The 23,261-nt window shown below is 45.5% G+C and overlaps 1 long non-coding RNA gene across 1 annotated transcript in view; it reads right to left on the bottom strand.

Annotated features, from left to right (window-relative positions):
• The window catches only part of LOC146871800 (uncharacterized), a 228,036-nt gene that overhangs the window by 22,998 nt on the left and 181,777 nt on the right, over positions 1-23,261 (bottom strand). The window contains exon 2 of the long non-coding RNA XR_014959605.1: positions 5,612-5,683. This is a non-coding gene — a long non-coding RNA (uncharacterized LOC146871800). The remainder of the gene's footprint in view (positions 1-5,611; positions 5,684-23,261) is intronic.

The raw sequence follows: 23,261 nt of genomic DNA, 5'->3' as shown, positions 1-23,261 counted from the left end.
GTGGGGGTAGACTTGTAGATTCTTCATAAAGAAGTCCCCCAGCTGGGTGGACGCACCTTCAGGTGCCGTAAGAGGTCCTGGCCAGCCAAGCGATTCCTTCCCTCCCCAGTCCGTGGCTGTTGTGGGCCTCAGATGGATTAGATCACTTAAGCAGGGTCCTGGGGGGGAACAGCTGCTCTCAGCTCTAGTTGTCTGTGCGAGCCTCTGCTCAGGCGCATCTCTGTTTCGGCCACCTCCAAGGGACAGTAGGATGGGCGCCCACTGTGGGGGGGCAGCTAAGAACACCCCTCACCTGTACTAGAGCTCATCAGCCGGCGGCCAGGTAGGTCCAATGTCGTATATTCGGGGTGGGGAAAGCACCTCCCTGGTCTGATGTTTGTGGCCTCCGCCTTTACGTCTGGGTCTCTGGGCACGCGCTGTGAAGGGGATCCGGGGACTTCTGCAGCACGGGCAGTTCCCCACTGGCACAATGAGAAAGGGGCCTCCCCGGCCCGCGGCCGTCAGACTTGGCTACAGGAGAGGGTGCAGCAGTGCATTAGCCTTTGCTGTGTGGGGGGCTCACTATCACGTTGTGTGCATATCGGGCCACGGGGTCAGTCAGCTCTGTGGCCTCCCCTCTCAGGCCCACTTTGGAGCGCACGCCCGGTCTTCAGCGCTAAGTGCGGCTCCGATCACGGCCTGCTCTCCATCTCTCTGGCCAGCCCTGCTTCCTAGCCGCATTGCTGACAGATCCTCCACTCCTCTCGCTAGCTCTCCTCAATTGGTCTGACTAACCTCAGGGATCCGCAGGGGCAGAGCTCTCCAGCAGGTTTCACCCCTGCCTCGGACAGCCGGTGCCCTGTGTCGCCAGGGACCACAGCCTTGGTTTGCCATATGCCGTTAGAGGCGGCGCAGGTCCGGCTGGTCAGGATCGGTCGGACGGTCGCTGACTATGCCAGCCCGGAGTCTGAGGTGTGCTGGCCCTCAGTTCTCACGGTTCGCCCCTGGGTCTGTGCCTTTGGTCTCCGGCAGTGGGGCAACCCACGTTCTCAAACTCACTTGGGGGCTTGGGGATGGTCAGGAGTCTTGGCCGATCGCGGACCCGGCAACCACTGATAATGCACAGTGTCCGGGCCATGCTGGGACTCATCAGGTGTCACAGATGCTCCACGGCCAACACCTCTCTGGCTCCTGGTCATCCCAGGTCATCGCTGGATTTTCAGAGGGGTCTGCCGGTCCGGAGAAGCAAGGTCCTGGCGGTGGGCCCTGTCGGCAGGACGGAGCGAAGCTCAGGCATATCTTACTCGATAGCCATCTTGGCCATGCCCCTTGATTAGACGTTATGACTGATTTTGAACTGATTGTAGAAGACATTACATGACAGATAAGTAATTGTTAAATGTGCAACTGAAGAAGAGATGCTATAACAAATATACTTGTGATGTTCTTATTGCCACTTGAAGTGTCATATAAATATGTCTATGGCATTGTATCTTACTTGCTATATCTACACTGTTGTAGATGTGTGTGTTGGCTATCACAATTACTCCCTCCTGTACACTCCCTTCATAGCTAGCTGGCCATAGTCTCATCACATTTGTTCAACAGCCTTTTTTTTTTTACGCCTCTAGTAACGAGTGTCCCTCATTCACTGTGTAATCCAATGTTTAGTAGCATGTTGCTCTACTCTTCTGTTCCCTAAATTCACATGTCCTACACATACATATTTGTAACAGCCAGTGCATACACATAGCTGTTTTAATTTTTGAGTGAGGCATTTTTGTACGAAAGTGGGTTTCTGCTGCAGTACCCCCCACACACTTTTTGCCAGATTTCTGATGCACTTTGACTGAGTGTATCCTGGGATCCTGCTAACCAGGCCCCAGCACCTGTGTTCTTTCCGTAAACTGTACCATTGTTTCCACAAGTGGCACGCCTCTGACCCACATTTAAGTCCCTTGTAAAAGGAACCAGTGGTACCAAGGGCCTAGTGACTAGAGAGGCTCCCCTAGAGCTGCAGCATGTATTGTGCCACCCTAAATGACCCCACACCAGGCACATACACATTGTCATTGCAGGCTATGTGTTTTGGTGTACCTAAACTAAAAGAGTCAACCTGGCACACATTTCAGGTTGCCATGCCTACATACCACTGCCTGTGGCATAGGTAAGTCACCCCTCTGGCAGGCCTTACAGCCCTAGGCAGGGTGCACTATATCACAGGTGAGGTCATAGCTGCATGAGCAGTATGCATCTACAGTGTCTGAGTCCATTCGTGGACACTGTAAGTGCAGTGAAGCCATTTTGAGTACATGGGCTGGGAGTTTGTCAACACGAACTCCACAGATCAATGATGGCTTTACTGAAGACAGAGAAGTTTGGTATCAAACTTCTTAGCATAATAACCCCACACTGATGCCAGAGTTGGATATATTATAAAATGCACTCAGAGGGCATCTTAGCATGCCCACTGAAAAACAGCCAGCTTTGAGTGTATTGGCTGTATGCCAGCCAGCCACCCCCCAGACAGGTTTCTGACCTCATGGGGTGAGAGCCTTTGTGATCTCTGAGTTTATAAACAACACCTGCTCTAGGTGGATGTGCTTCACACCTCCCCCTTGCAGGAACAGCAACACTTGGCGGTGAGCCTCAAAGGCTCTCACCTTGTGCTATGCTGATTTGGGCAGCTCCAACTAGTGGAGATGCCTGCCCCCCTGCCCTAGCCCCTTTTTTGGCAGCAGGACAGGTGGGGAAATTAGTAAGCAGAAAAGGAGTGTCCATCTTGCCTTGACACTCCCCTAGGGTGGCCAGGAGCTGAGGTGAACCCCTCTCTTAAGAATTCTCCATTTTGGTTTGGAGAATTAGGCCCAATAGGATTAGGGTTGTGCCCCTCTCCCCAAAGCGAGGGGGCACCTAAAGTGTGTAGTCACTTTAGGGGACAGTAGCCCCCCAACCTTAGTAACACCCTCAAATGTAGTATTAAAGTGCTCCCCTGAACCTCGTTCCTCAGATTCGATGACCTAAGAAGATGAAGGACTGAAGAGCCATGCAGCAGTGGAGAAAAAGACGAGGACAGACTTGACTCCAACCCTACCACCCTGTCTCCTCCTCCAGCAACCCTGCTCCAAGGAACCGGCGTGGCCCGCAGCAAGTAACCTCCAAGAACCCCAGGGACCTGCGCTGTCTTCGACAAAGACTCTTGTCTCCCGTGCACACTGGATTTGCCCAGCAAAAAACTCATCCAAAGGACTCAGGAGCTAGGCAGATCCGCAACCTTGCACCACTCTGCACCCGACGCCCACGGCCCGAGTCCAGGTGGCCCTCCTACCCAGTGATGTCTACCTGGCGATCCTGACCTGGGATCCAGCGTTGGACGACTTCTCTTGATCTTCCCCTCGACATCTGCAGCCTCAACCTGAAGGGTCCCCCGACCGCAACCGAAGCTGGTGAGAAAACCTGATGACAAAAGACACCCCTGCTCCTGAGCAACCCGGCCTTGGTGTGTCCAACTGATGGTGTCCGGGCATCCCCCAACTATCCTACTTACCTCTCCAGTCGTGGGATTTCTTCAGCTAGCCCCCCCGAACCATGCCTACAGCCTATTTCCTCAACTGAGGATCTCCATTGGTTCCAACAGGGCTCAAGACACCTCCTTTGTACTTTGCACCCGGCCGCCTATGTGCCACTGGTGGTGCAACCTCTGTGCTCTAATCTTAACCCTCAGGCCCTGTGTCCCTGAACCGCGGGTACTTACCCGTAACAGGTGTTTCTTCGAGGTGTCCTCAGCCTCCCTAGGTTTACATTGGGCCCAGTGACCTCTGCACCCAACCACCGCAGTGCCTCTGGTGGTGCAAATCCTCCCTTGTTCAGACCCTTGTCCAGTGTTGACCCAAACCCCCGGAGACTGAACTTGAAAACCGCTTACTTACCTGTAAGTTACTCACCTTTCTTTTTCCCATAAGATTGCATTGGTCTCTCACTGTATTGCACTAAGTGTGATCCTGAATACAAAGTATCTTTTTCTGTACTGAAAAGCATTTCATGCACATGCAAAGTACTGGTTAATGCTATACAAACCTATTGCCAGTAATTTGAAAGCATAACAGTCTACTTACCTGTAACTGAGTTCAACTTGGTTCCTAGAAATAAAAGTAACTGAATTAATATTTTTTTTACAAACATTGGCCTGGAGTTAGTCATTGAGTGTGTGCTCCTGTCGTGTATGAGTATGTACAGCAAATGCATTCACACTACCCTCTGATAAGCCTAACTGCTCAGCCCAGCTACCACTAAATTGAGAGCAAGGTATTATCTACTTTATCCTCTGCCATACCTTTGAGGACTCACTGGACTCTATCCACACAATACTTCTTTTTGGTGCAGTATATACAGAGCCAGCTTCCATTGTGTACAAAGTTAGTAGTACAAATAGATGTCTTATATATCATGAGGACTCTAGGGATATGTGTTGCGGCGTACACCAGTGTTTGGCCTGTTATTTCACTGTGTTTTGGTTCGCCCCGAGTGCGGAGGTTTCGCCCCGAGTGCGGAACCTCCGCAGGTGTAAAGATACTACTCGTAAGACCCTTTGTGAATACCGAAAGTTATTAAAGTTAAACTTTTTGTCTAATTTCACCTTTGTGAATCAGGCCTGATGTATTTAACATGTGGTTTGTTGATCTTGAACCTTTCACCAAGCCAGAAGCTTTTATTGTTAATTTATATCAATCTATAATAGTTGGTTTTACAAGACACCTTGGCATCCAGAAGTACTGACACAGAGCTATTGCCAGCAGAAGAGAGAGGCCTGAAGTCATTGTTGGGAGCAGATGGAACATCTTCCTCTGACGTTTTGGCTGTAAGAATTGCCAGATATGACTCCATGACAGGCAGTTCTATTCTTAAGCCCCACTCAGCCAGCTGGCCCCGATGCCCTTCCGAAGGAGGCACTACATGGGGGTTGCTAAATGTTATTTCTGTGCCTTCATTGACCTCGCCTGACCTCAGGAGGTTCAAATGCTACAGATTCCATGTCATTTGACCTTATTTTATCCAGACCAGCTGGCTAGAGCTGAGCAAAGCTTAATAAGGTTTCCCCATTGAGAATGTTACAGGATTTGCAGGACTTTGTTGAGCGGAGGGGCTTGAAGCTCACACCCACAGCCTGTACTGCAGAGTCAGCCTGCGGCTAGCCATAATCTTTAGTTATACAAGTAACTTGACAAATAAGTCAATAGTACCCAAAGTGTATACAAAAGTAATAAACAAAGTGAGGATTTATAAAACTAAAAGAAAAACTACAAGCATATAGCAGTAGCAAGGCAAGGCCAATCAATACAAAGCACACAAAGACCTATATACTGTAAGACAATACCACTCACTTGCCAGAGGCAGATAGACTCACCAGCACCTACTCTGCACAGACACAGCAAGCACCAATATCCCATTAAAAAAGAAAACACAAAATAGATTACACAAAACGCAACACAATTCACATTGTGCACATATACAAAGACAATGGCACAGACATTCAAACAAAAGCTAAATAGGCTTCTAATGTTACAAAAGTTCCAAAAAAGCACATTCATGAAGGTCACATTTGTAGTAAACAATATAAAAAATGTTTCCTTACCAAACACTTGCAACTAAACTGCAGCTGTACCAGTGTCGAAACTGCAAGCACAATTTAAAACAAAGCTTTGCCCTAAAATGAAAAGGAGAAAACAAAATTTTACAAAATTATGTACTCCTTTTCAAAACTGCTTCTTTCATGCGTAAAACGATAAGTAAACTCTGTTCAGATATTTTGTGAGGGTTCACTCTTTCATTCACATCACATTAAAACAAGTATTGGCAATGGGGATTTTTTTCCTATTGTGGAATGGAAAGAGCGATACTGAGCTTCACAACACAATAGAGGTACAACATGGACAGCTGTATGTAACCTTCCCTAATACAAATAATAAGTTAAGGCCATATGGCAACAGCTGAAGAAACGACACACAGTTCTCTTACACATACAGGACAAGTGCAACTCAGGTTGCTAAAGAGTGATGGTAAGGCATTAAATAGTATAATTTTTGTGTATAGACATAAACATATAGAAAGTACAAATCTCTAGCAAGACATATACAAACTCCTTATGGCTACACCATACATTCATGCACTCACATAGGATGAATCCTCACCTACCTTGTGCAGTATGCTTTATCTGTGGGTTCCATGTCTTGCAGTGGGACGGATTTGAGAGAACTGATGTTTACTGGTTGTACAGCCTCCTAGTTATTGACGTCCCTAGTTTGGGCACGTGTATGTCACTTATGTCGATATTTATTTTCTCTTTGTTAAACTGTTAAACCTATATTAAAATGTTAGGGGGGTTAGCGTAAAATGTGTTTTACTGCTGTCTCTTTACTGCAAGTTTCACAATAGGAGGGCCTAGCACCAAACACTTTTCTTTTTTATCCACTTATTTCGGTGCTTGAATGTTGCACCTGTGGGGTCAGGTGCCTTCCCCAGGAATTTGGGTATCTCACAATATTGTGAAATAATCCCAGCTTTATAGAGCATGTTCACCAGCCTCAGACGGTGGTTGGGCAATGGGGAAGGTCTCACAACAGACTATTGGAAAGGTTATCAGTAAGCAGCAGTTCCTCAAGGCAAGTCATTGCAATCTCAGCCTGCACTATGAAACAAACCATGCCCATGCTGCGAAGCCACAACCAGCGGGTGTGGGCAGCGGGAGTGCATAGGCGTTGAGACCGCAAACTAAATGCCCAACACCAAAGCATCTCCTGCCTCGCTACAAGCAACAATAGGGTAACGGCAGTGAGGCGGTGACCACTGGTCCCATAATTCTCACCAGCCCCATATGTATTGCACCTTATCTGGAAAAGTAGTGCGGTGAAGGCTTAAGGAAACAGCTCTTGGCACAGCCTGCATATCCCCCTCTTCTTAAAATGTTTGGTACTGCTACATTATTTAAAGATGAGGTACAAATTTTTACATACATTTTTTTATTTTGGATTGCTGCACTTAGGCACCTTAAGAGTATATCACTGCTCTGGTTGGTCTTGATTAAATTAGTGAACCACACTCTTTCTGCTGTGACAATTTTATTAATGACGCAGGTGCAAAGTCAGTTATCTTGTTTCCTCCTATATAAAACTTTGATTTTTATAGATGCAGCAACATTATGGTCTACTAAACCATACACAAGACAGGTTGTTGTACAGTATGCACCCTGAACTATTTCAAGGTGCTCTCAAACGTGGCAATCATGAAAAAGTAGTGGAGAAAAGTAATTGCCTAGAGTCACACTGTTTGGTAAACCTTGGAAGCTGGGATTAAAACCAGCTGTCCTGATTAGACATTGCACAATTAAGGTCCTGGATGGATATTGCATTCTTCCCAACTTCTGCCCTAATGAAAATGTTATTAGTGATCAAAGATGCAAGTCAGTTGTCTTGTGCCTCTTATACAAGGCCTTTACTGTTGTCATAGATGGAGCAAAATTATAGTCTATTCAACCATATTCAACAAAGGTTTTTGTACAGTGCACATCCTGAACTAAATTATTTCAAGTTCCTCTCAATTGTTATGATCACTGAAAAGGAATCAGAAGAAAGAAAAGTGGTTGCCCTTTGTCACACAGTTTGTTCAAGCTGGCAAGATGTAATTGAAACCAGGGTCTCTGGGTCATGACCTGCAACTAGTTGTGCTGTGGGTCAATAAAAGCTTCTAACTAGCCTGGACATATTATGCAAAGTCATTTAAATGATCCTTTGTGTTTTTATAGAATGGAGAAGTAGCAGTAGAAACACCTTTCTATAGGATGGAGAAACAGCAGTGGAGACACGTTTCTTCATAGAACAGCTACACCCTGGGTAGAAACAGTGCAAGCATCCTTCCTTCAGAGGACAGGTACAGCTAGGGTAGCATCAGCACAAACAGGTACAAATCGGAAAACAGCAATGCAAGATTTACTTCCTCCCAGACTAGGGACAGCATGGCAACAGCAAAGCAAGCTTCCCTGTATTACAGAAAGAAATAAGTGCAATATTCCATTTCTTCAGAATAGATCCAGCAATGTAGAGTACAGACTTTCATCACTCACAGAACATGAAGGGTTAAGGAATGAGTGACATTTAAGTTACAGACAGTTGTCTGAAACAGGTGCTGGTAATTTAATAAAATGTAATAAATAAATAAAAAACTTACCTTCACCTCTGGTCCCGGACTCCCGCATCGCGTCTCCTGCTCTAAGCTCACAGGATGCAGAATCAGGCTCCCTCCCTCTCTTCCCCAAAGCCAATCACAACGCTGCAATGGCAGTGTTGTGATTGGCTAGGACGCTGTCCTTACAGGAGTCTACGGGGAGGCCGTTTTCTTTATGCAGGCTGCGCAGCGGTCTACATGAAGAAAACAGAGAGTGCTATGACTGGTTTGGTCGGCCATGGGGCCCACCAAACAGTCAACACCCATAACAGTGGGCTAGCCACTCCTCCCCAACCTGCCCACCCACCCACCCCAACCAGGCATACCCTTCTTCTGCTTTCTCGCAGTGCGAGAAGCAGAAACGTAAAATAGTATTTATACCATTTTACGTTTCTGCTTCTCGCACTGCAGAAAGCAGTGGGGCGACGCTCCGACGCCAACGTGAACCAGCCGCCCCTGTGTGTATGTACACGTGTACCGGGCTTCTACAGCTTATCAGTGCTAGCCAATGCCGATGTCACTCTTTACAGGAAGAGGCAGCCTCCAGATTGGCTGACTGTTCTCTGCGAATGCAACAGTGCACTCCAACATAGATCTGGGAGTCACAACTGGAGTATGCGGCTATTTGATGGAAGCATGGTGGGTACTCACATAGAAGACATAGTTAAAGTGTGCATGAGAGTAGAGCTACTCAAACAGCTGCACACAGCCATTTTAATACAAGAAGTCTAGGTGAGCTGCGTCATCTGTAGTAGCTGTCACTCATGGTCCTGGAGGCCATATATCAGTCCCATAGCACAAGTCCTAAAAAAGAAGTGGGGAGACTAACCAAGTTAGGCAGTATGCAAGTGACATCATGACGTGCGACACTGCATTTGGCATCACAGGAAGGACATCACATGAAGTAGCATCACCTCCCATGATATCACAGAAGTGACATCACAAGAAGGGACATCTGATTTTCTCACACGTATATTTAGCAGGTCTATGATGAGTACATTTGATTGCATTACGAGATTTAAAAAATTAGATTTTGCATTGGAGTTCTGCCGAACAAATTACGCAACGCTGACACAGAATCTGAGCCTTAACTTTTACATTCATTGTGTTTTTTAACTCTGCCATAAAGAAATTAACAACGAGGAGAAAGGTGCCAATAAATCTGTTCCACTTAATTGGTTGCAAATTCTGCATTTTAAAATATATTATGGGGTTAAGGCAGCTGCTGCAGAGATCTTTGTGTGCCCAGTAAATCTCAGGCAATATTAATAATGGTAAGAAAAGCTCTGGAGGTTAATGCATTTGCTGGAGAGATTTGTGTTTTGTCTAGTCTCAGTTTTGAATCACAGGAGAGTTAATGTGTCTCCCGCAAAGCACATCAAGTAACATGCAGGGGACAGATTTGTATTTTATTTCGCTAAGTAAGTGGGTTACTACTTTTAACCTAGAGATCCTTTTGTTATTTGCAGTTCATAAATTGTGATCCTTCTAACATAGCACAGTAAGCTATGAACGACACGACTCCTACACCTTGTAACCCTCACTATCTTATGTAACACATACTGTACATTGATTTACACACAAATGATTAATTGTCAATGTATAATGTGTACGTGTCCAAGACTTGGCTTACGTGTTGTCCAAAAGAGAGATAGCCAGAAACTGGAAGGCACCAGGAGGGCCAAGGATTGTTTATGGGACAAAATAACTGGAGAAATGGGCAGGTGCAGAAGGCAGGATATTGCTCAGGGAAGCCAGCAGGGGGATAGGTACGCTGGACAGGGCCAGAGCCTGGGAAGGACTAGTGAGTGAGCTGATTGCCAACAGACAAGACCCTGATACAGGGCAAGCACTCCACAGCCTGCGGCACTCGATCAAGGGGGTGGAGTAAGAGACAGCTTAATGGGACTTTGAATAGCACTGTGGCACACGCTGAAGTAGAAAGCCTGAACCACAGAATCCCGAAGACACGCAGAGATCACCAATACCTACTCAACTGCAACTCAAGGGGGGAGAGAGGGGCGTTCTGTTATGTGGGAATGTTACGTTAAGCACGCCAGAAGAAGACGATTGTATGTAATATATGCTCTGCGTATTGATTATGATTAATACACAGTGTCTGTGTTTTAAGAACCAATAAAATATGGCTGAAAAAAAACGGTATAATGTGTACGTGTGATGTAAGGTGTTCTAACACCCTGCATGGGGTGAGTAGCTCTATAAAAAAATTTAAAAAATAGTGACATTTAAATTGTTATTTGTGTAAATCCGGGGACAGACCAACATGTCTGACATTCTTACAGTGCATGCATATCTCCAATATACAGGGGAACAAGCTGTGAGCCTTTGTTTCCCCTACATTACCTTTCCATATAGGTCTGAGGCTGCAAATCGCTCCCAGCTGGGATACTCGAACAGAAGGAGGCCTGATGGTCCCTTAACTTCAGCCTTTGTTTTGGACCAGCTGGAATTTAAAATACCAAAGCCCCCTAGTCCCCTACACGTTACTGCTCGGTACAAAAGTAGACAACGTGCTGAACGAAAGCAGACAACGTGCAGGTGCTGCTAAATATGTCTCGCTGTCTGAAAATTTGAAAATTACACTGGGACAAGTTCAGCATATTTTCAGTGGGGCACAATTGCTTGGCAGGGTGGACGGCGTTGACCCTATCAAAATACTGGGTGGATGCCGTCTATCCATGTGTATAGCCTTGCTCAGCCTCAAAGTAAAGCTCTAGGACACAAGTGGACGCTCAAACTGACTGGTCGCTCATGGCTTTATCATGAAAAAAATAAACTATGGAATAAGAGATGTGACCTCTTAAAATTATCATTGATTAGCCCCCACTACTCATTGGGCTGTCAGGTGTAATAGATGGAGTGATACAGCCTGTAGCAGACTCATCCCACGTATACTTCATGTATGGGGATGTTACTCCCTCTGTCAGGGTTCACAGTACTGGGATATCCGACTCAGGAGAAATGCTTCTCAAGAGCCCGAGCTTCACAAGAGTGGTAGGGCTACACAGAGGCACAGACTCACCACAAATACTGGAGACTGCTGGAGACCTGCCTAGTGGCAAACACATGAAGCAGAGGTACAGGTTAGAGAAGCGGGAGATGGTACTTTCTGCTAGCACTAACCTGTCTGCCACCTTTCTGCACCACTTTATGTTTAAATGTACATAAAGAACTAGATATAGCAATACTCTTAACCTCATGCACAACACGACCAGTTCCCACATTATAAACCCACACCCTACTAATCTTGCACAGCAATAGGAGTGATTGGTTGCCTGACCATCAAGAAAGTGCTAGGGGCCGGCACAAATATATGAAGCGCTACACAGGTGCTGCGGTACAATTCACTACAATTTCCCTACACTAAAACCATTGGATTGTGCACCTGCTGACACAGACACTTGCAGGGCACCTGCTGGAATCTCAGCAAAGTCGACTCAGCGCGTGCTTTGGAGTCCATTAGGAATGGAAAATCCTCCAGTTTGTGGGGAAGCGTTAAATCAGGAGGAGCATCTAACAGCTGGGAGTTCCATTACACTGCTGTTCACGGGGGAAGGAAATTCCAGCAGTGGATGGACCCTCCTTCAGATGTAGGACTTCCTCAAGAAGTAGAAGTTTCAGTTACCACCAAACTCTACATAAGGCCCGCAGACATTCATCTTTCAAAGCTCGATAAAACGGACACCTTTGACTTTGGCAGTAAAAAGATTATTCGGCAACAAGTACTTTACCTTGTGGAGTGTCCTATATATAGAAAGTGACTTTATCTTTGATTAATGTCATCCAGGCTCTTTTTTCTCCCTGAACCCGAGGGGCTCTCCAGGAATGTCTACTAATACCCTCCCTTCTCTGGTGTTCATTTCAACCCTACTTCTTTCTGAAACTGATACAAAAACTGCTGGCCCTATCCTTCAGTTTACACAAGAGGGGTCCGATCAGAAAATATTGCGACTGCGAAGGACATATGATTCTACAAACTGTCTACTGGGCCAAAGCCCCTTGCCTGCCTTCCTCAAACGTGCTCTGTCTGTGAAGTTTGAAGCATTGGAAGCTAAAGTGTTTTAACAAACATCAGTGTGTGCAACTGAGAAACAAAGGCGTGCACTCGCAGCCAGGCCAGGGGCAGCTCGGCTGTAATTGTGAAATCATGGGAAAGAAGACGGGGAGACCACAATAAAAGGGATCCTGGGCTGAATGGCACTATATGGGACTGCTGCCCTGACCTTTCGCCTCTCCCAGATGTCTGAACGGGCCGCGCATTCAACAGGCCTTTTTAATTCCATTCTGTTGCCCGTACGTTAACCCTGGGGACATATTGGCCACCGATTGTGAGTCTGGGCTTTGAGATTTAATACCAAGCAGGGTCTATGGGGTCCTCCATGTCTGAAACAGTAAGGGCCAGTACATTGCACCTGACGTGACTGCACTGAAGGAAAAGGCTGACCTTGACTAACTTAAAGTGCAGCAGCACAGGGGCGGACTGCCCTATAGGCAGGGGCGGCTGGTGACATTTGAAAGTGGTAGGGCGTAAAATGATTGTCGTACTACACTACAGCGAGCGAGCGACTTCAAACAACCCATGAGAATTTTTTTTAAATGAGTGGACAAATGGCGCATTTTCCTGCAAACGTGAGGAAGCACGAAGGTTAATAAAGCAGGAGGTGCACTGCTGCCTGATGTAGAGTCCTCCGGCACCCGCTCCCTTTCTCCTCCTTTTCATCCCTTTTGAATCTAAGACACTTATGTAACCTCTGCAAGCTTCCAGAATTTTCACAAATTTCCGCAAACGTGTCACCATACGTTTCACTCCCACTAGTAACCCACATTCATAATTTCCTTATGACAATGTCCTAGTAGTCAAAATATGTAATAATATGTTACTGTATTGCTGTGAAGTCTGGGCTGGCGCAGCCGACTCACACTACACTCTGGCCCTGCACTGTCCCGTGCTGCTGTGGGGGTCCCGTCTGTCACCCCTATGTCAGTCTAGTGTTTCCAAGGGGTTCCGACATGACGTGATGCCACTCAACAGAAGCAAGATGCAGTACATACATCTGTGGGCCGGGCGGTCCGTTCCACCACACTTCGGGCTCCAGTGTCCAACGCCGGCTGTCGAGGCACATGCCATGTTTCTAAAGACACCCTGATTGCTTGCCTTGCTATATATATATGTGCTAATAAAAGATCGTTTCCTGGATTGATTTGGCTTCTTTTCATCTATGTATTGATGGACGGATGTTTGTATTTAGGTCGATAAAGGACCTCAGTGCGTCCATCCACTAATCGTACAATCACAGTCCGCATGTATTCCTGCAAACAGGGGCCTGGTCTTCGGGGAGTAAAGCATCACGCCGCCTCCTATGCTAAAAGTGGTGGGATGCTATGAGTGACGCTAGACCCGTTGTTCATTCAATGCTTACATTTTATACAAAATCCTGGCTAATGTACAAGAAAACCATGCTTTTTCAAATTCTAGATGATTAAACGTAGACCAGGTAAATAGCAAATCGCAGAGTATTTTCTGTCACGTTTAGTTCATGAAACTAACAGCCCTATACATGAGCTCAATCTAATCAAATTGTAAACACACTATTTCTTCTGTTATTTGTAGTTCATAAAGCCATCTGCCCACCACATACCTCAATCTAATCAAATAGTATTCATATTATGTATTCGGTGTTATTTGTAGCCCAGTAAACCAATTGCCAACGGCATCATCTTATCTAATTAAACAGAAAATGCAGTATTTCTTCTATAAATAGTAGATCAATAAACTAGAAAAATGCCCCCGGCACTTATCAGAGGGTGAGGCGGCTCAGGGTCCAGCAGAGGTGACTCGGTGCCATGGATACCAAGTCATTTCATGCCCGGCCGATGTGTTTACTCTTTTTCGCGCTCTTCTAGTTATGGAGAGCGGGGTTGTATCCGTTCTCTAGTCACTTACTGTATGAAGTCAAGCCGCGCATTACTTATCTCCATGCCAACCAGACACCACGCAGTCTGCCATCAACATCGAGTCCAGGTTGCATCAAGGATACAGATCCATTCCTCAACAATGTCCATGAGGTGCATGTAAACGGTGCAGCCAATTCTTACATTTCTCGCTTTTCTTCATGTCCAGGCCCGCGTTGGCGCCTCTCTGCGACTGCCCCTTCAAACGGTCCAGAACACCACGTCCACGTGACGCAAGTGACTGGCAACCCGGCCCTCAGCCAATCCTGGCGCTGCAGCAGCGCCAGGATTGGCTGACGGCACAGCCTACTCCTCGCCCGCCGCCTGCCCATTTAGGAGACCGAGGGGCTCCTAATGGGCATGCGCAAGGCAGCAAAAATACAAGTACGCATGACTGGGCACGGAGTAAAAAACTTAAGCTCCATGCCCACTCATGCGCACTTGTGCTGCCTTTCCCAAAGGCGTCTGACAATGATGTCAGTCAACATGACACCGGACCGCCCACGGTCCGACGTCATGCTGACTGACATTCACAGAGGGAGGACTCGGGAGCTGCGGTTGCGGACATTCACAGAGGAGGGAGCTGCAGCTGCGGGCGCGGCGCGGGCGGGCGGGGGGGCTACGCCCCCACGCCCCAATGGACGCACCGCGCCTGCCTATAGGGTAACTAGGCAGCCTGGTCCCACATCTCAGTGTGTAGGCCGTGTTTTTAGGTCGAGGACCGCCGGGTTCAGCTGAGGCAAAGCGCTGTTCCTTGAAACGCAGGGGCCTGTCTGCGGGTCACGCTGTGTGACGCGTTGGTTGGTCGTGCACTATTTCCTAAAGAAACAAGACCAAAGGCGGTTTCTCTCCACTGCCGGAAAACAAGCTCCATCGTGTATAGAAAGAGGGCCTAAGGTTTACGTGAGGACGTCGGTGGCCATTTTGAGGCTCCAGGTCTTTCGGAGAATTCTATTTTTTTTTTGTAAAAATTTGAAGAAAGAAGGTTTGTCCTTTGTTTATCTTGAAACTTCTAAGCTTGTCATCACGGTGAGAAGCACACCTTGTGTCCTGTGTTTTAAGGTATACCTGCATTACTTACTCGATGTAACAGGCTTGTCATCACGGTGACAAGCACACCTCTATAGGAAAATTTGAAGGAGATTTAAAGTATTTGGTGTGGGAACCTTCATTATATTACGCATATTTTCCTTTATGTGGTTACAAGTGTGGTGTTAAAAAAAAATAGTACAAGGAAGGGAAAGGTGTTGTTTGAAATTTCGTATTACATTTATTGTTTATTCATTTTGAAGGGTTGTTGAGATGCAAAATGTAACTGCACCTCCGTTTTTTCTGTCTAATCCAGGGGAACCTCCGGTGAAGTGGAAAAAATGGAGGAAAATATTCGAAAATTATGCAAGAGTTTGTGGCACTAATTTGAGTGCAGAGAGGAAACAATAATTATTACTTCACTGTTTAGGTGGTGAGGGGCAAGAAGTGTTAGAGAACTTGCCACAGTTGAGCCCTGCAGTTCAAAGGGGGTTGAATGAATACGAAATATGCATCAAACAATTAGATCTACATTATCTGCCTAAGGTGAGCACCATCATGGAACGATATTACTTTGGGTTAAGAGAACAAGGAAAAGAGGAAACTGTGGAGGAATTTGTGACCTCACAACAGAAGTTAGCTTCAAGCTTTAAATTTGGGGAGCTTGTGGAAGAGAGAATACGGGATCAATTTGTTTTAAGATGCTGCAGTGATAAAATAAGGGAAGAGCTTTGGTTAAAGAATGAGCCGCCATTAGATGAAGTAATGATTATTTCTAAACGTGTGGAACATATGCTCAAATGTGTAGGTGAGTTGAGTAAGGTGGGTAAACCACCTAGTCAAGTAGAGAAAGTAGAAGAGGTTGTATGTCAGGCGGTACAAAAAACGGACACTGTACAATAATGTGACACTGCCAACTACAAGAGTAGGGAAGAAGAAAATAAGGCTGCTACTATGCATTATGAAAAGAAAAGTTTAATGATGTTTCAGGGAACCTGTTATCGCTGTGGTAAATTTGGTCACAAAGCTAATTCAAGATAATGCCCTGCTCTCAAGGTGGTTTGCAGCACTTGTGGGAAAAGGGGTCATTTCACAAAGAACTGTCGTTTTCGTAACAAAATCGACAGCAGGAATGAAGTGAGAGAATTTTCTTTTCAAGTGAATGAGTGTGGTGTGGAACATCCTTCTGAGTGGGTCGAGGTGGGAGATGTAAAGATTAAAATGAAATTTGACTCATGCTCTCACCTCACCTTCATATCTAAGGTGGAGTTTGGGAGGCATTTTTCAAGTAAGGTCAAACTAATAAAATCTGACGTTAAACCTACAGGTTATGGTGGAACTCCAATTAAAATGTTGGGCTACTTTAGGAGTTGTGTAGAATGCAATGGAAGATTTACTGATGCTAAAATTATTGTGGCAGAGAAAGGAGACCATTTGCTGAGTTGGACTCACTAAGCACGTTTGGGTATCATTCTTAATCCCAATGGTAACCCCCCTGTGCAAGTACAGTCGATTGAGAATGGTGATAACAAGTTTGTAAAGAAGTTTGAGGGTTTGTTCAGTGACCCTTTAGGTTGTTTAAACTCAGTGTGCAAGAGGCAGTTCAAAAAGAGATTCACAGGTTACTAGTTACTGGTGTGATAGTGCCTGTGGAGGCTACGGAGCGGTTGGCTTCCATAGTTCTAGCGCGAAAGGCCAACAATGAGATTCGTCTATGTGTGGATCTTCGCGCCCTCAATAAGGAGGTTGTGGTGGACAAGTTTCCACTCCCTAATATTGACGAAATGGTTTCGACCTTAGAAGGTGCTTGTTATTTTAGTACCTTAGACCTGGCATCAGCATACCACCAGGTGCCCCTCAATAAGGATTCACAAGAGCTGACTGCGTTCATAACTCCCATGGGGGCATTTAAGTTCTTAAGGATGCCTTTCGGGTTAGTATCAGCAACCTCTGTTTTCCAGAGAATCATGAATGATGTAATCAAGGGCATTCCCGGAGTCAGATGTTACCAAGATGATGTCTTGATTTATGGGAAAACTATTGAAGAACATGATTGCAGAGTAGCTAAGGTGCTAGAGAAATTGCTTAAAACAGGTCTGTCTTTACGTCATGACAAGTGTAAATTTGGGGTAACTGAGGTTGATTATCTTGGACATCATATATCTGGTAGTGGCGTAAGACCAAAAAAAGATTTGGTAGACACCATAGAGAATTTAAGGAACTGTGTTCAAAGGAGGAGCTATCCTCCTTTTTGGGCATGGCTGAGTTTAATAGCAAATTCATTAGAAGTTTCGCTGATAAAACGGTCTATCTCAGAGGCTTACTATACAAGAACGCTGAGTTTGTGTGGGATGAAGCGTGTACGGAGAAGTTTTCAGGTGTTAAGAGGGTTCTCAAGAATGCCCCTAATTTACAGGCATTTAAACTAGGTGACGTGACGTACATCATAACTGATGCAAGCAAAAAAGGTTGGGGTGCTCTGCTGATTCAGTTGAGAAATGGTCATGAGCATTTGGCTGCGTGTGCTTCCAGATGTCTGAAGGGTGCTGAGCTAAACTACTCAGTAATCGAAAAGGAGGCTTTTGCCATTTTTTGGGCGCTCAACAAATTAAAAATAATTGTTTGGGGTACCTCCTTTATTGTCAGGTCAGATCATAAGCCTCTTAAAGAGATTTTTGAAAAGAAAGGCCTTGACTCAATCTCTTCTAGGATCAGGAGGTGGGTTATATCTTTGCAGGAGTATAATTTTGTTTTTGAATATATTCCTGGGAGTTCAAATGTGTCTGCTGACTGCCTCTCGCGTTTAGTGGACACTGTAGACTCAACGGATCTGTCTTGTGAGGAAGGAATTGATGAGGAGTTTGAAGTAAGAGTGTGTGACATCACTTTAGGTGTGATAAAAGAAGTTGAGTGGAAGGAAGAATTGAAGAAAGATTCAGAATTGTTGGGTGTGATGGAATTGTTGTCACAAGACAAGGAAAACAGACTTGAGAAGCCCTGGTCGTTAGTGTCTAATGAGTTAGCCATTGTTGAGGGCATCTTAACTAGAGGCACCAGGCTAGTTCCACCTGAGAGTTTAAGGAGCAACATTATCCAGATAGCACACGAAGGACACATGGGTATTTCAAAAACCAAAGAACGCATTAGACAAGATTTTTGGTGGCCTGGTTTGGATCTCATGGTGGAATGTGCAGTGCGTGATTGTGTTCCTTGCTCATTGGTCGACAAAGTTCTTAAGCCCAGACAACCGCCTATGGTTTGTAGGAGATTACCCATGTGTCCTTGGGATGAAGTTGCCATTGATATTGTTGGTCCTCTGGATGTATGATGTTACAACGCATGCTGTTACAACGCATGCTGTTACAACGAAAGTTTTACAACGCGAGTGCATTGACAACGCAGGACATTACAACGCAAGTCTTTACATCGACTTGCACTAGATGGCGTGCTAACATTAAAAAAGTGTAATTTACTATTCCAACTCCAGTCCACGTAACAGTAGGGAAGGTGCTGGGATAGTAAACTACACTATTTTTTATGTTGGCACGCCATCTAGTGCAAGTCGATGTAAAGACTTGCGTTGTAATGTCCTGCGTTGTCAATTCACTCGCGTTGTAACAGTTTCGTTGTAATGGTAGTGCGTTGTAAAAGTTGCGTTGTAAAGGTTGTTCCCCGGTCCTCTTCATGGTGAACATCCAACTCCTTATTTGATTGTTTTGTTGGATTTATACTCTCGTGGATTGAAGTGAGTTCTGTGAGAGACATCACGACACAATGCATAATTAAGTTTTTGGCTTTTATCGTCAAGAGTGAAAGATTTCCTTGTTCATTACTATCGGACAATGGGCCACAATTTTGTTCACATGAAATGGAGGATTATTTAGTGAAGTGTGGCATTGAACACAAGAAAATGTCTCTTTATCATCCCGAGTCAAATGGTGCTATTGAGAGATTGAACAAAACTTTGAAAGAAAGCATACAACTGGCGAGAGTCAACTGTTTAAACTGGAGGGATGAGTTACAAAATCGCATTTCAGCTTATAGATTTACACCTCATTCTTCAACTGGGAAGACACCTTTTGAATTGTTCAAAGGAAGATCTCCTAATACCGTTTTGTGTCCAGGGTGGATGATTCTGGATAAAAGTCTCAAGGACAATGGCATTGGTGAATGGAGAGACAAGGAATTAGCCCTTCAACAAAAAAGGAAGATCTATCTAGATGCTCGCAGGTCTAGTAAGGTTGTTAAGTTCAATGTTGGTGACAAAGTCAAAGTTAAAGCTCCTGTAGGCTGTCAAAACTGGTCCAAATTCACTTCTGTAAAGAGTGTGGTTAAACTGTTAAAAAACGCTGTCAAAACCGATGATGGTCGCATCTGGTACCACAGTCGCGTTGTTCATGTTAGGCCAAACAACGAGAACATTTGTGAGTTTGAGTCTTCTGATGGGGCTTCATCTCACTTGGAATCTGAGCCTACTCGTAAGAGTGTTAGAGCCTGCAAAAGCCCAAGTTATCTTAATGATTTCGTGAGAAGTTAATTTTGCATTTGTTGTGTATTACTGACATACTGTTTTCTCCCTTCTTTTGTGTATTTTAAGGAAAAGAAGAATTATGTTTAGTTTCTTTCTGATATCTTATTGTAAAAATTTTTTTTTTCATTTCAAATGTAAGGATGAAGAAGTGTGATATGGCCTGGCTTCACGTTCTATGTTCTAGCGTGGAACCAGGACGTCAGAGTGTTCTGGGTTTGTCAGTTGGCCAGCTCGTCGATGGATGGGGTTGCATATTAAAGCCTCTCTTGAACTTTACCTGAGTAGTCCCTCTTACTTTCTTACACAGTCATGCACACTTTCCCTGTTCTCCATGCAGGCTACATTACAGCCTGCATAGAGAACATGTCCAGGCACCCGTTCCCTGGCAGAGCATCGAACCAGGACACTCAGACTAATCACAATGCTGCATTGCAGCGTTGTGATTGGTCAGGGGTGCCTGACTGTACTTCCTGTTCCTCGAGTCCGACAAGGAGAGCAAGAGCAGTGACACGGGACCCGGCACCAAGGTAAGTGTTTATTTTTTAATTACTTTTTTACATTGCGTCCCTCCCCCCTTTCCCGCGCACTCACCCGCCCTTGCCGACCGCCACTGTTGACCAAAAGCTTTGCATACAACAAACACAAATCCATGCAGTTTCTCATACCTTGTAAAAAATACTCATACTTTACAAGGTCAAAACTGGACTGATTTACAAACATGGGCCACGTTTCTTAGCTATTTAGTTCACTAACAGAGGTCATTTTTATTTTGGTGCCTGCGCCTACTTTTTGTTGCAGTCTGACCCTGGCGGCAGAGCTTTAAGTAGCCCGGGTCCAGCCAGAGCTCAGCACTGGCAGTTCAAAAAAGCAAGTGCTGAGACGGGTCCCTATCAAGCTCTCCAATGTTTTCATCGCCCTCAGGGTGAAAAAAAATCTTAACTCTGCTACAGTACCACCCTTCAATGCCTTTGATGCAACTTCAAAGAGACTGGTTATCGTTTTTTCAAAGTCTCATCATTTCAGAACTGAAGCATTTTCAATATTCTACAACAAAGCCATAGTTGTTGCTTATTTATCTTATGCAACTAACAACCATTTACAAAGTCAATAGTTCTGGCCTGTTGTAGGTGTAACTTTACTTGTTATATTATATATCTGGATGCAGTGACGGAAGCAGCAAAATATCAGTCGGGCGGCACACTATGCTAGGCCCAGAGTTTTAGCTCTTTTAAACCACTCTTTTATTTACATCTGCCACGTCCCGTTGAGAGACCCCCTCGTTTTTTCATCCCACTTAAAGCCCTGCCTGGCGGCGCCCTCTTCTTTTTTTTTTTTTTTTTAAATTTGTTTTTATTGTTTTTTATACATTCACAAAAGTTTGAAAAAACAAAACAGTTTAGAACGGTCCGTGTACATATTATATTTCGTCAGATACAAACGTCCAATAATAATAATAATAATAATACTGATATTTGTAAAGCGCGAACAGCTACCTCACGAGGAGGTGTCCCGGCGCTATAGACCGCTGGGGAACCCGTCCTGGCAATCCCTGTGAGATGGTCCCTTTCTGGGTATCTCCAAGGTGAAACCAGGCATTCCGTTTTGACCCTGGTCCACAACCCTGCCGCGTCGGGAATTGAACCCTGGTCCCTGGCCAATTCTCTGCTTACGGGTCTGCCGCCTCTAACCAGTGAGCCACACCTCTCTACACAACTCACAATACCATTTCTGCCAATTTACAGGTGTGTGCTTAATAACAGGGTATAGATCCGGGGGCGTGGCTTAGTGCCCGAAGAGAATGGCGGCGCCGGAGTAGAGCTCCGTCCGCGCCAGGGTCCGTAGGCGGTTTGCGAGTCATACGAGATTAGTGAAGGGAAGCCTCCATTACTTAAAGGTGACGGGCATGCTTTGAGCCAGCTTTTGCCGCCGTGCCGGCTTTCCTCTGGACTCCTCTATCATTTTTAGTCTCGGTCGCGGCTCCGTAACGGCCGCGACCGCCATTTTGTTTTTTCTATGCTCAGGATCATCTCAGCAGCGCGTCCTGCGCATGTTAAATTCCTGATTGCCTCATCAAATCTGCATTAAGCACAGCACCATGAGAGATATAGATGCCACAGCCACAGCATTTTCAGGTGACTTTATCCCAATTTTTATGGCTTTCTCATGACTTATTGGACATTTTCTGATTCTCCTCATACTCGACGTCCATTTTGTGATATTCTCTCGCCAATCTCTTCTAGCTGCCTTTTTTCTATTTTTCACGTTCCTTGGATCCTGTAAAGTGCTTGATGGCTGATTATCCCAGCACGGCCCATAAGCGCAATTATATCAAGAATTCCAAGCTCTTCACAGAATTGGCCCTCTTAGAAGCCTCCCAGTCTTTACCTACCAATGAGATGACGTCTCATGTGGAAGCCTCTTCACAGCCTTCTGCAAAAACGATGCCTAAGAGGTTGAAAAAAGATCCACTTTCGCCTCCCAAGTCCTCTTTGACCATCTCGATGGAGCTACTCCTCGAAGAGATACGGGCCTTGCGCCCTTTCATGGAAGAAACCAACGCTAAATTGCAGGTCCTTACTGACAACTGGGCTTCGATGGATGAAAGAGTGTCGTCGGTGGAGCGTGATGTCTCTTCTCTTCAGGACTCTGCCGCCAAGGTCACCCATCTGCATGCGCAAGTCTCCTCTCTTCAGAAGCAGGTGGAGGACTTGGAAAACCGCAACAGACGCAACAATCTTCGCCTTTACGGCCTGGTGGAAGGATGCGAGGGAAATGACCCTATCAATTTTTTCAAGTCATTTCTTCCCAAGCTTTTACACTTGCCCGAGAACCCACCGCTCAATATCCAGCGTGCCCACAGGCTTGGCCGAGCTTCCTCCTCTTTATCTGCGCCAGCGAAGCCCAGAGGTGTAATAATGTATTTTTTGGAATACACAGATCTACTGAGGGTTCTTACGGCAGCCAAAGCCTCTCCACGTCTTACTTGGTCGGGCTCCACTTTATTCTTTGCGCAAGATTTTGCCAGAGCCACTGCAAACCGACGTAAGGCCTTTTTGGACATGAGACCTGACCTTCGTTCCATTGGTGCCCGATATGGTCTCTTTCACCCCTGCTTATTTAAAGTCACCTACAACAATAAAACCACGACATATGAGGAGCCTACGCGTCTTCGAAGTTTCCTGAACTCTTGCAACCAGTCTGACATGGAGCTCTCTGGACCTTCTTCTTCGCTCCCACCGTGACTCTTTCCGAAGTTGTACTCTGCTGTTACAGTTTTCAGTTGTTGCTGATTTTTCTAACTCAAATGTTCTTTGACTTGTGTGTGTTATTGATATGTTTATACTTTTTACAGAAATGTTTGATATTTACGTCATAGTTTCTTGGTCCGCCCTGTCTTTTGCTTGTCTAGTGTCCATGTCGTTTGCCGTTGCCTAACTTTGGTATTTTTCTTCCCTCGCAGTTCAATGTTTCGCGTTCAGCCTTGATCCTCTGGTCGGACGTTTCGCTGACCCCGAGTGCCCTGCCTTCTCCA

Source organism: Triturus cristatus, chromosome 1_1 (assembly GCF_964204655.1).
Source record: "Triturus cristatus chromosome 1_1, aTriCri1.1, whole genome shotgun sequence".
Lineage (NCBI taxonomy): Eukaryota > Metazoa > Chordata > Amphibia > Caudata > Salamandridae > Triturus > Triturus cristatus.
The sequence above is the reverse complement of the archived record's forward strand: the minus strand, read 5'-3'. Positions and strand labels throughout refer to the sequence as shown.